Below are 14,078 nucleotides of genomic sequence, written 5' to 3'. Positions count from 1 at the left end.
AAGCCATTCGAACACGAGACAACGTTTGACAATATTTCAAGCCGGGTGCCTTCCCCCCCGTGGAGGGGGGAAGGTCATTGAACCTGGGCGTCACCACCGGACCGAGGAGTTACGGCCCGGGGGACGATCGCCCGAGTAGGTGCCCGAGACTTACGTGGTTTAGGAGACCGGGTCTAGGCCCCACCGTTCCCGGCGAGGCCCAGGGTTTGGTTCGCTGCGTTACGGGTCCCGGTCTAAGGCATTCAGGCGTGCGCTCAAAGCCAAGCTCTCCACCCCGGAGGGTATGAGCGAGGCCCGGTGGTACGCTCCCAAGTCCCCCGCTTAGGGGAAGGCGCTGGGTAGATCCCACCTAGTCAGGACCGGCGGGCACCGGCCGTCTCCTTCGGGTGTTTAAACGCATCCGGGGTTCGTGAGGCCCCTTCAACTCGCGCACCGGCCTTAGACTATTATACGGTCCGTCTCTGCGAAGCCAACATCGGGGTATTTGCATGCGCTCTTAAGCTCCGCTCCAACCCCGTGAGGGGAAAGAGTTTCGCCCGGCGGTACGCTCCCGTCCACCACCACCCCCTGTGCCGGGGGGATGGGTTCAGGGAGATCCCACCGAGGCCGGCGAGCACCGGCCAACGCCCTGGGGGTGAGTAAGCCCCTTTGACTCGCGCACGCACAATCAAGCCTTCAACGATCAATGGTTGGTTTAACGACCCGGCGGGCGGCTCCGGCGCCACTCTCCCCCCCGCGAACGAGGGGGGCGGACCGGGGTACCTATGCACCTAAGGCGGTCCTCGCATAACCCCGAGTTCCGAAGCCGGCTCGCTACGTCCACCCACCCGGAGGGGGAGAGACTCACGTCGGCCGACGACGAAAGGTACGAGGCTTCTGCGGTCCATACCTTGAAGGTACCCGCCGGGGGAGGTTTGGCCTCTCGAGTCCGACTCGACAACCGGCCGTGGCCAGGTCACCGTTAATGATCCTTCCGCAGGTTCCCCTACGGAAACCTTGTTACGACTTTTACTCCCTCTAGATGCCCAGGTTCGATCGACTTCCCACCTCAACGAGGCAACCCCCCGGTAAAGGGGCACCTCGGAGATGGTCCGAGGACCTCACCAGGCCATCCAATCGGTAGTAGCGACGGGCGGTGTGTACAAAGGGCAGGGACTTAATCGACGCGGGCTGGTGACCCGCGACTACTTGGAATTCCTCGTTCAAGGGGAAAAGTTACAATCCCCTATCCCCAGCGGGGAAGGCGTTCATAGGATTGCCCAGGCCTTTCGGCATAGGATGGATGCACATGCTGAACCAGCCAGTGTAACTCACGTGCGGCCCCGGGCGTCTAAGGGCATCACAGACCTGTTATGGCCCCGAATCTCATACGGCTTTGCCTTGCCCCGGATCGCTCTAAGAAGTTCGGCCACCGACCGACGAACCCCTCGGGCCGCAAGCCCCCACAGGGACCCAAGGGAGGGCCGTGTAACTTTTTAAGGCACAGGGTCTCGTCCGTTATCGGAGTTAACCAGACGAATCGCTCCACGAACTCCCAACGGCCATGCACCACCACCCACAGAATCAAGAAAGAGCCATCAATCTGTCAATCCTTACCGTGTCCGGGCCGGGTGAGATTCCCCGTGTTGAGTCAAATTAAGCCGCAAGCTCCACTCCTGGTGGTGCCCTTCCGTCAATTCCTTTAAGTTTCAGCTTTGCAACCGTACTCCCCCCAGAGCCCAAAGACTCGTGGTTTCCCTCACGCTGCCCGGCGGGTCATGGTCGCTAGCCTCACGCCGCCGGATCGCGGGTCGGCATAGTTTACGGTCGGAACTACGACGGTATCTGATCGTCTTCGCTCCCCCGACTTTCGTTCTTGATTAATGAAAACATTCTTGGCAAATGCTTTCGCTTTCGTTCGTCCCACACCGGTCAACGAATTTCACCTCTATCGGTGTGGTACGGATGCCCCCGGCCGTCCCTCTTAATCATTGCCCTCGGTCCTTAAAACCCACGAAATAGGACCGTGGAAGCCCCGGAGCCCCACTCCGGAACGACCAGCCGTCCCGAAGGAGAGACCCCGAAGCCCCGCGGAAGGGCCCTATTCCATTATTCCTAGCTCAGTCAGACATGGCACGTGTCGGCCTGCTTTGAGCACTCTGCTTTATTCAAAGTAAACGCTCCGGACCCTCCAACCCACCGTGCACCGCAGTGAAGTACCCAGCTAAGGGCTTCTCCGCGGCCGGCGAGCAGAGGACACCGGCGGGTAGGGACCAGGTCCCAACATCCACCCAGAGACAGGGGGTCACCCCCGAAGGAGCTCCCCACGCCATCCCGGACAGTACAGGGGATCCGAGACCTGTCCCCACATCCAACTACGAGCTTTTTAACTGCAGCAACTTTAGCATACGCTATTGGAGCTGGAATTACCGCGGCTGCTGGCACCAGACTTGCCCTCCAATGGGTCATCACTCACGGACATAGATTGAGTTCATTTCGATTACGCTCCACAGGATCATAGGACCCGCATCGATATTTTTCGTCACTACCTCCCCGTGTCGGGAATGGGTAATTTGCGCGCCTGCTGCCTTCCTTGGAAGTGGTAGCCGTTTCTCAGGCTCCCTCTCCGGAATCGAACCCAGATTCCCCGTTACCCGTGGTCACCACGGTAGGCACGTAGCCTACCGTCGAAAGTTGATAGGGCAGACACTCGAATGATACGTCGCCGCCCCGGAGGGCTTAACGATCGGCCAGAGGTTATCTAGAGTCACCAAAGCGACCCGACCGGAGCCGGGAGGGTTTTTCGGTTCTGATAAATGCACGTATCCGGGGGACAGGGGCCGGGAGAGCATTTCACGCCGACCCCCAGAACCCTTCCAACGCTTCGTTTGCATGTATTAGCTCTGGAATTACCACAGTTATACCAAGTAACGTGTGGAGCGATCAAAGGAACCATAACTGATTTAATGAGCCATTCGCAGTTTCACTGTACCAAAACCCGTGTGTACTTAGACTTGCATGGCTTAATCTTTGAGACAAGCATATAATACTGGCAGGATCAACCAGACCGACCCCCCTTGGATCTCAAACCCCGGACGGGGAAAGAGAGGGGGCGCATGGAGCCCGTGAGAGTGATCTCAGGGGACACCAGCGAAGAGGATCGAACGCGACCCCGCTGTGGGGGTCTGCAATCGACTTGGCAACTTGGAAAACGTATGATTCTCGCCCGGACGGTGCAGGCTAGGGGCCGGGTCCTTCCCTCAAACGGATCCCGACCCTAAGGCACCACCGACGCGGACGTTGAACGGACCTACTGTTGGATCGACCGGCCGACTAAGTCCCCCTCGGAACCGTTCTGGACAAGCGGACATGCCTCTTACGGGCATCCACGAGCCATGGAGGCTGGGAGCACAAGGTGGGGAGGATCGCTCTAAGCACTGTATTTAGGCTTAGAAGCCTGCCCCTGGTGCTCCGCGTATACCGAGCTCGAACGGCCGTGAAGGACAGCCGTTAAGGGAAGAGAATGGAAGAGAATCCTGGCCCCCTCAAAGCGCGAGGAAGTCGGCATAGGTTTTTACGGTACGCCACCACCGGAGCCGTCTGATGTTCAGAAGACGAAGGGTTTTGCCCTCAATCTCGTAAGGTCGAGGGCTCACCACCGAACTTCCAGCCGCGGTCCTTGGTAGGACCGATACGCGGACAAGCCGCAAATCCTGGCCCCCTCGCAGTGCGAGGAGGTCGGCAAAGGTTTACGGTTTCGCCCCCCGGAGCCTACGGAAGTCTGCGTTTAAGAAGACGAAGGGTCGGATCCCGTAGGCCGACCCTGCGAACTTCCAGCCGCGGTCTGTGGAAGACCGATCCGTGTCACCTCTAATGCGCTCTTTGCCTCCGGCCGTTTCCAGCCGGGGGCCCGGTGGTGCGCTCCCACGTCCCGCTCAAAGGAGGGGAAAGGTCGGGAGATCCCACGGACCGGCGGATGACCGCCGGCCAACGCCTCGGGGGGTTACGCGGCCCCGTCGACTCGCGCACGGGCAAATTTATGGGTTTAAAAAGGGGGACAATCCTCATACGTTCGACCCCCCGGTGCCCAGGGAAGTTGACCCTCCCCGGGCAGGCATATCGAACGAATCATCGGTCGGAAAACTCTCTCTTTCGGGACGGGGGAAACCCCTCATACGCTCGACCCCCCATGCCCAGGAATGTTTTACCTTCCCAGGCATACATCGAACGAATCATCGGGGTGGACACAACGGGCTTATAACAATCGACGGGGCGGCCCGTTCCACCCGCCCCACAAGTGGGCAGATGGTCGGTGGCCTATAGACCCACAGGCAGTCCCAATACCACCGTGATACGAGATCCGGGGTTGGGACTTGACCTTAAAGGTACCCGGTCGAGGCGGACCGAGTGGAAGCCACTCGGATTTATGACAGTGGTAGGCCCCACGGACCTTGGGGACCACTCCCCATCGCTCTGCCCGGCACCTGGCTCGGAAACCGGGACTAATTTTGGCAGTAATACGCTATCGGTCTTGGTTCTCATTGGTTCATACACCCAAGATGGGCGAACGTCGAACGCGAACGGGAGCGATCAACGCCCATAACCCCTAATTATGCACGAACCGGGGGCTATATAAGGGGTCGCCTTCACTCGGAGCCGTCAGTCTCTCACCATGGATAGCTGCCCGCTTTGCGAACAAGCCATTGCTACGGATCTGACTTTCCACTTTACCATCTTCCACAGACTCGGACCGGACGACGCAGCCTTCCTCCGAGAACTGGACCGAAGCGGGGAGAATTCATCACAGCTCGACTGCCCTCTCTGCGGCCTGCCGTCTCTCTCTTCGCCGGCAGATCACCTGGGCTCGGCGCATTCCCTCAAAGGCCTCGCCCTTCGGATCGCTCTCTCTGCCGCTCGACGCCTTCGCACCCTCCACCTTCTGCGTCGCTATCAACAGTCTAAGCCGCGGAACCCTCCACCGCCCTCGGGATCCCGTTCCCCGAATCCAGCCTCGCCGCCGGGACCAAGCACGCCGGGACCGAGCGCGCCGGGACCGAACACGCCGGGACCGAGCACGCCGGGACCGAGCACGCCGGGACCGAACACGCCGGACCCGAACACGCCGGACCCGAACACGCCGGACCCAAGCACGCCGGACCCAAGCACGCCGGACCCAACCATGCTGTACCCAAGCTCACCGGACCCAAGCACGCCGGAGCCAACCACGCCTGATGCTTGCCCGCTCTGCGAGCAAGCCATTACGGATCTGACTTCCCATTATACCACCTTCCACCGCCTTGGATCTGCCGACATTGACTTTCTCCGGGGACTGGACCAAAGTGGGGAGAATTCGTCCCAGCTCGACTGCCCTCTCTGCGGCCTGCCGTCTCTCTCTTCGCCGGCGGATCACCTGGGCTCGGCGCATTCCCTCAAAGGCCTCGCCCTTCGGATCGCTCTCTCTGCCGCTCGACGCCTTCGCACCATCCACCTTCTGCGTCGCTATCAACAGTCTAAGCCGCGGAACCCTCCACCGCCCTCGGTATCCTGTTCCCCGAATCCAGCCTCGCCGGGCCCCAGCACGCCGGGCCCCAGCATGCCGGACCCAGCCATGCCGGGCCCAAGCACGCCGGGCCCAAGCACGCCGGGACCCAACACGCCGGACCCAGCTTCGCCGGACCCAGCCTCGCCGGACCAAGCCTCCCCGGGCCAAGCCACTACGGGCCAAGCCACGCCGGAGCCGGTCGACAGCGACTACCAACCGAGCGAGTCTTCCCCTGCCGAATCCACCTCGGACACGGATTCAGAGACCGAGCGGGCACGGCGAACCTCCCGGGGGAGGCAGCTCGTGATCCCGCATCGGTTTCGGGACACCTACGTCAGCCGTTCGGTAGACGACTTTCAGAAGTTCTACCTGCGGGTCGACGCGTCACCGAAGGACATCGAGAACTCTCGCCAGCGACGGGGCCACGTTATTCGGTTCCTGCTTCACTGCGCCCCGCCCGGCTGCCAATTCACAGACCTGTCTTTCGTCCATCACACGAACGTTCCCACTTGGGTACAGAGCCTTCAGAAACTGGGTTACGCTTCGACAACCGTTAAGTGTTACCTGCACAGCGCCAAGGCGTTCGTCTCCCACGTCGCTGCCTTCGACCCAGAGACCGCCGGGGTCAGCCCCGAAGAGCTCCAGAGGCTGAAGCTGACCTTCGCCAAGGCTCATCGGGACATCGCACGCACGATTCTGGGCCATCGCCAGCGCGTGAAGAGAGCGAAGCTGAGTCGCTTGCCGCAACCTTCGGATTTCAGGGTCTTCCTAAGCCACGCTAAGACCCGAATCCCAGAGCTCATAGACGCGGCCCGGACGGGGGACACCGCCCGCCGGTCGACGCTACGGATGCTCCAGGGGTACCTGCTCGGCCTTTTGTCTGTCTTAACCGGTCACCGGTCGGTTGTGTTTCTCAACCTGACGGTTGGAGAGTTGAGGCAAGCCAGCACCACGGATGGCACCGGCTTCGTGGTTTATGTTCGTGAACACAAGACCAACGCCTCGTTCGGGGACGCTCCGATCGGGTTGTCTGCCACAGAGCTGGCCTGGTTGACCGCACTCAGCGACTTACACGGGGCCCGGGACGGGTTCGTGTTCTTGGACAGGGGGAACCAGCTGCGCAAGCCAAACTCACTGCTTCGGATCGCGTGGACGGATGCGGGCCTCGGAGGCGCGGTGGCCTTCAACCTGATCCGCACGGCTGTTTCGAACCAAGTGAGTGTTGAACTTAATCCGACTTATGTGGGCTCTTAACCCCGGCCTTCCTACTTCTGACACCTCGCACCTCTGTTTCAGGTTTCGACTCTGCCGGCCGAAGATAGAGATCGAGTGACGACAAGCATGTGCCACTCCAACATCACTGCCCGGGCCTTCTACCGAGCCGGCCTCTCTGCGGCCGATGTGATGCGGGCTCGTGAGAACCGTCTTTCCGCCCTCGAAACGGCCTGAACCGGACCCTCTTCAAAGCGCAACCCAGCCGGGATTCACTCCGTGTTTCTGCACCCCCGTGGCTTTGATATGTTTTACTGCGAAATAAATACATTTATTTCTGAATCCCCAAACAGAGTGTTCCCGTGTGGTACTTGCTTCGGTTTGGAGATGGAGGGGGGGTGGAGATTGGGTGATCCTCCCAGAGGGAGACTTTTTACGAGGTCCGACCGGCCTTAAGACTTAAACGATCAGTGGTTATGGGTTAACTTAGTCGGCGGGCGGCCCGTTCCACCGCCCCGCTAAGGGAGCAGTGGTCGGAGGCCTATGGACCTTAGGCAGTTCACCGGGGTGGGTAAACTTACCTTTAGGCACCCGTCGCATGAATATAGGAGACCATTTGGCTTTTTTGGCCCCGGAAACCAGCCACTTCTCCGGGCATATATAGAACCAATCCCCCCCAGGGAGGGAGTTGGAACTAAAGGTCATTGAAATTAAATGGGTTTAACAGTTAACTTTGTCGGCGGGCGGCCCGTTCCACCGCCCCGCTAAGGGAGCAGTGGTCGGAGGCCTATGGACCTTAGGCAGTTCACTGGGGGCGGTAAACTTACCTTTAGGCACCCGTCGCATGAATATAGGAGACCATTTGGCTTTTTTGGCCCCGGAAACCAGCCACTTCTCCGGGCATATATAGAATGAACCATCGGGGGCTAAGGGCAGATAGTCAAGTCAGTTATACCGATCGAACTCTCTTGAGTTTCGGCTTAAAGCTCTGGCATTTGCCGTTGGGACTTAGAGTTTTTTTTTAATAAAGAGGGGAGGCCGGGCTTACCTCCACCTTAAGCCCAGAGGGTGTCCCAGTCCTCGGGCTTGTGTATTCGCATCAACGGGGTCCATGGAAGTCATTTTAGACATCCAGAGGGGAGGCAACCCAAACCATCCCCTTAGCCCAGAGGTGTGCCACTCCTCGGGCTTGTGTATTCGCATCAACGGGGTCCATGGAAGTCATTTTTAGACCTCCAGAGGGGAGGCAACCCAAACCATCCCCTTAGCCCAGAGGTGTGCCAGTCCTCGGGCTTGTGTATTCGCATCAACGGGGTCCATGGAAGTCATTTTTAGACCTCCAGAGGGGAGGCAACCCAAACCATCCCCTTAGCCCAGAGGTGTGCCACTCCTCGGGCTTGAAACTTCGCATCACCGGGGTGTATGGAAGTCTTTGGTCCAGTTCTGCCAGTGCTCGTTGTCGAACTTAGAAATATTTCTAATTATTTTTAGACTTCCAGAGGGGAGGCCGAGCATACCAACCCCTTAGCCCAGAGGTGTGCCAGTCCTCGGGCTTCGGTATTCGCATCACCGGGGTCTACGGAGGTCTCAACTTAGGTTTTGAAAACCTCCAGAGGGGGGGCCGGATTAACCACCACCCTAGCCCAGAGGTGTGCCAGTCCTCGGGCTTCGGTATTCGCATCACCGGGGTCTACGGAGGTCTCAACTTAGGTTTTGAAAACCTCCAGAGGGGGGGCCGGATTAACCACCACCCTAGCCCAGAGGGGTGCCAGTCCTCGGGCTTCGGTATTCGCATCACCGGGGTCTACGGAGGTCTCAACTTAGGTTTTGAAAACCTCCAGAGGGGGGGCCGGATTAACCACCACCCTAGCCCAGAGGGGTGCCAGTCCTCGGGCTTCGGTATTCGCATCACCGGGGTCTATGGAGGTCTCGACTTAGGTTTTGAAAACCTCCAGAGGGTGGGGGCATATCTTATCCCCACCCTAGCCCAGAGGGGTGCCAGTCCTCGGGCTTCGGTATTCGCATCACCGGGGTCTATGGAGGTCTCGACTTAGGTTTTGAAAACCTCCAGAGGGTGGGGGCATATCTTATCCCCACCCTAGCCCAGAGGTGTGCCAGTCCTCGGGCTTCGGTATTCGCATCAACGGGGTCTACGGATGTCTCGACTTAGGTTTTGAACACATCCAGGGAAGCAGAGCGGACATTCCCATTATTTCAAGCCCATCGGGAAGCCACTCTTTTGGGCATAGCGTTTCGCATCGCTGTTACCCAAACTTACGTCTGATTTAATGCCTCCCTAATATCCCGACGGCACCAGGCTGAGAAACCATATGCCCACAGGATTTGAGGCATTGGAACCTCGTTCGCATAGCTGACAACGATGAACCTCCCTCGGACTCGCTACGAGGCTTGAGGAGGGTCCTGATTTTCTTAAAATCTCAGGTGAGGGACTTAGAAAATTTTCACTTTAAAACCACAGACCTCCAGAGGAGAGACCGGGCTTATCACAACCTTAGCCCAGAGGGCGCCACTCCTCGGGCATGTCACTTCGCATCACCGGGGTCCATGGATGTCTCGACTTAGGTTTTGAACACATCCAGAAGGGGGGGCCGGATTAACCACCACCCTTAGCCCAGAGGGGTGCCAGTCCTCGGGCTTTAAATTCGCTTCGCCGGGGTCTATGGAAGTCATTTTTAGACCTCCAGAGGGGAGGCAACCCAAACCATCCCCTTAGCCCAGAGGTGTGCCACTCCTCGGGCTTGTGTATTCGCATCACCGGGGTCCATGGAAGTCATTTTAGACATCCAGAGGGGAGGCCACCCTAACCATCCCCTTAGCCCAGAGGGGTGCCAGTCCTCGGGCTTTAAATTCGCTTCGCCGGGGTCTATGGAAGTCATTTTTAGACCTCCAGAGGGGAGGCAACCCAAACCATCCCCTTAGCCCAGAGGTGTGCCAGTCCTCGGGCTTTAAATACGCATCACCGGGGTCCATGGAAGTCATTTTAGACCTCCAGAGGGGAGGCAACCCAAACCATCCCCTTAGCCCAGAGGTGTGCCAGTCCTCGGGCTTGTGTATTCGCATCAACGGGGTCCATGGAAGTCATTTTTGACCTCCAGAGGGGAGGCAACCCAAACCATCCCCTTAGCCCAGAGGTGTGCCAGTCCTCGGGCTTGTGTATTCGCATCAACGGGGTCCATGGAAGTCATTTTTGACCTCCAGAGGGGAGGCAACCCAAACCATCCCCTTAGCCCAGAGGTGTGCCAGTCCTCGGGCTTGTGTATTCGCATCAACGGGGTCCATGGAAGTCATTTTTGACCTCCAGAGGGGAGGCAACCCAAACCATCCCCTTAGCCCAGAGGTGTGCCAGTCCTCGGGCTTGTGTATTCGCATCAACGGGGTCCATGGAAGTCATTTTTGACCTCCAGAGGGGAGGCAACCCAAACCATCCCCTTAGCCCAGAGGTGTGCCAGTCCTCGGGCTTGTGTATTCGCATCAACGGGGTCCATGGAAGTCATTTTAGACCTCCAGAGGGGAGGCAACCCAAACCATCCCCTTAGCCCAGAGGTGTGCCACTCCTCGGGCTTGTGTATTCGCATCACCGGGGTCCATGGAAGTCATTTTAGACCTCCAGAGAGTGGGGCCGGTCTTACCACCACTCTTAGCCCAGAGGGCGTCACTCCTCGGGCATGAAATTCGGATAACCGGGGTCCATGGATGTCTCAACTTAGGTTTTGAACACATCCAGAGGGGAGGCCACCCAAACCATCCCCTTAGCCCGGAGGTGTGCACCTCCTCGGGCTTGAAATTCGAATCACCGGGGTCCATGGAAGTCATTTTAGACATCCAGAGGGTGGGGCCGGTCTTACCACCACTCTTAGCCCAGAGGGCACCACTCCTCGGGCATGAAATTCGCATCACCGGGGTCCATGGAAGTCAGTTTAGACCTCCAGAGAGTGGGGCCGGGCTTACCACCACCCTTAAGCCCAGAGGGCGTCACTCCTCGGGCATGGAATTCGCATCAACGGGGTCTACGGATGTCTCGACTTAGGTTTTGAACACATCCAGGGAAGCAGAGCGGACATTCCCATTATTTCAAGCCCATCGGGAAGCCACTCCTTTGGGCATAGCGTTTCGCATCGCTGTTACCCAAACTTACGTCTGATTTAATGCCTCCCTAATATCCCGACGGCACCAGGCTGAGAAACCATATGCCCACAGGATTAGAGGCGTCTGAACCCCTTTCGCATAGCCGACAACGATGAACCTCCCTCGGACTCGCTACGAGGCTTGAGGAGGGTCCTGATTCTCTTAAAATCTCAGGTGAGGGACTTAGAAAATATTCACTTTAAAACCACAGACCTCCAGAGGAGAGACCGGGCTTATCACAACCTTAGCCCAGAAGGCACCACTCTTCGGGCATGTCACTTCGCATCACCGGGGTCCATGGAAGTCTCGACTTAGGTTTTGAACGCATCCAGAGGGTGGGGGCCGGACTTACCACCACCCTTAGCCCAGAGGGCGTCACTCCTCGGGCATAAAATTCGGATAACCGGGGTCCATGGAAGTCAATTTTGACCTCCAGAGAGGGGGGGCCTGGCTTACCACCACCCTAAGCCCAGAGGGCGTCACTCCTCGGGCATGAAATACGCTACACCGGGGTCCATGGAAGTCAGTTTAGACCTCCAGAGAGGGGGGGCCGGGCTTACCACCACCCTTAGCCCAGAGGGCACCACTCCTCGGGCTTGAAATTCGCATCACCGGGGTCCATGGAAGTCTCGACTTAGGTTTTGGAAACCTCCAGAGGGGGGGCTGCACTTACCACCACCCTAAGCCCAGAGGGCGTCACTCCTCGGGCATGAAATACGCTATACCGGGGTCCATGGAAGTCCTTTTAGACCTCCAGAGAGGGGGGGCCGGGCTTACCACCACCCTTAGCCCAGAGGGCACCACTCCTCGGGCTTGAAATTCGCATCACCGGGGTCCATGGAAGTCTCGACTTAGGTTTTGGAAACCTCCAGAGGGGGGGCTGCACTTACCACCACCCTTAGCCCAGAGGTTCATCACTCCTCGGGCATGAAATTCGGATAACCGGGGTCCATGGAAGTCAGTTTAGACCTCCAGAGAGTGGGGCCGGGCTTACCACCACCCTAAGCCCAGAGGGCGTCACTCCTCGGGCATGAAATTCGGATAACCGGGGTCCATGGAAGTCAGTTTAGACCTCCAGAGAGTGGGGCCGGGCTTACCACCACCCTAAGCCCAGAGGGCGTCACTCCTCGGGCATGAAATATGCTACACCGGGGTCCATGGAAGTGATTTTAGACCTCCAGAGAGGGGGGGCCGGGCTTACCACCACCCTTAGCCCAGAGGGCGTCACTCCTCGGGCATGAAATTCGGATAACCGGGGTCCATGGAAGTCTCGACTTAGGTTTTGGAGACCTCCAGAGGGGGGGCCGGGCATACCACCACCCTTAGCCCAGAGGGCGTCACTCCTCGGGCATGAAATACGCTATACCGGGGTCCATGGAAGTCAGTTTTGACCTCCAGAGAGGGGGGGCCTGGCTTACCACCACCCTAGCCGAGAGGGCGTCACTCCTCGGGCATGAAATTCGCTTCACCGGGGTCCATGGAAGTCATTTTAGACCTCCAGAGAGGGGGGCTGCACTTACCACCACCCTTAGCCGAGAGGGCGTCACTCCTCGGGCATGAAATTCGGATCACCGGGGTCCATGGAAGTCAGTTTAGACCTCCAGAGAGTGGGGCCGGTCTTACCACCACCCTAAGCCCAGAGGGCGTCACTCCTCGGGCATGAAATTCGGATAACCGGGGTCCATGGAAGTCTCGACTTAGGTTTTGGAGACATCCAGAGGGGGGGCCGGGCTTACCACCACCCTAAGCCCAGAGGGCGTCACTCCTCGGGCATGAAATTCGGATCACCGGGGTCCATGGAAGTCAATCTAGACCTCCAGAGAGGGGGGGCCGGGCTTACCACCACCCTTAGCCCAGAGGGCATCACTCCTCGGGCATGAAATTCGGATAACCGGGGTCCATGGAAGTCTCGACTTAGGTTTTGGAGACCTCCAGAGGGGGGGCCGGGCATACCACCACCCTTAGCCCAGAGGTGAGTCACTCCTTGGGCTTTAAATTCGGATAACCGGGGTCCATGGAAGTCAGTTTAGACCTCCAGAGGGGGGGCCGAGCATACCACCACCCTTAGCCCAGAGGTGTGCTCCTCATCGGGCATGAAATACGCTTCACCGTGGTCCATGGAAGTCATTCGAGACCTCCAGAGGGGGGGCTGGGCATACCACCACCCTTAGCCCAGAGGTGAGTCACTCCTCGGGCATGAAATTCTCTTCACCGGGGTCCATGGAAGTCATTTTAGACATCCAGAGGGGGGGCCGAGCATACCACCACCCTTAGCCCAGAGGTGTGCTCCTCATTGGGCATGAAATGCGCTTCTCCGGGGTCCATGGAAGTCAGTTTAAACATCCAGAGGGGGGGCCGAGCATACCACCACCCTTAGCCCAGAGGTGTGCTCCTCATCGGGCATGAAATTCTCTTCACCGTGGTCCATGGAAGTCATTCGAGACCTCCAGAGGGGGGGCTGGGCATACCACCACCCTTAGCCCAGAGGTGAGTCACTCCTCGGGCATGAAATTCTCTTCACCGGGGTCCATGGAAGTCATTTTAGACATCCAGAGGGGGGGCCGAGCATACCACCACCCTTAGCCCAGAGGTGTGCTCCTCATTGGGCATGAAATGCGCTTCTCCGGGGTCCATGGAAGTCAGTTTAAACATCCAGAGGGGGGGCCGAGCATACCACCACCCTTAGCCCAGAGGTGTGCTCCTCATCGGGCATGAAATACGCTTCACCGGGGTCCATGGAAGTCATTCGAGACCTCCAGAGGGGGGGCTGGGCATACCACCACCCTTAGCCCAGAGGTGAGTCACTCCTCGGGCATCAAATTCGCATCACCGGGGTCCATGGAAGTCAGTTTAGACCTCCAGAGGGGGGGCTGAGCATACCACCACCCTTAGCCCAGAGGTGTGCTCCTCATCGGGCATGAAATACGCTTCACCGGGGTCCATGGAAGTCATTCGAGACCTCCAGAGGGGGGGCCGAGCATACCACCACCCTTAGCCCAGAGGTGAGTCACTCCTCGGGCATCAAATTCGCATCACCGGGGTCCATGGAAGTCAGTTTAGACCTCCAGAGGGGGGGCTGAGCATACCACCACCCTTAGCCCAGAGGTGTGCTCCTCCTCGGGCATCAAATTCGCATCACCGGGGTCCATGGAAGTCATTTAGACCTCCAGAGAGGGGGGCCGAACCTACCAGCAACCTT

Source organism: Hoplias malabaricus, chromosome 1, assembly GCF_029633855.1.
Source record: "Hoplias malabaricus isolate fHopMal1 chromosome 1, fHopMal1.hap1, whole genome shotgun sequence".
NCBI classification, from domain to species: Eukaryota; Metazoa; Chordata; class Actinopteri; order Characiformes; family Erythrinidae; genus Hoplias; species Hoplias malabaricus.
This window is presented reverse-complemented; position numbering follows the sequence as displayed.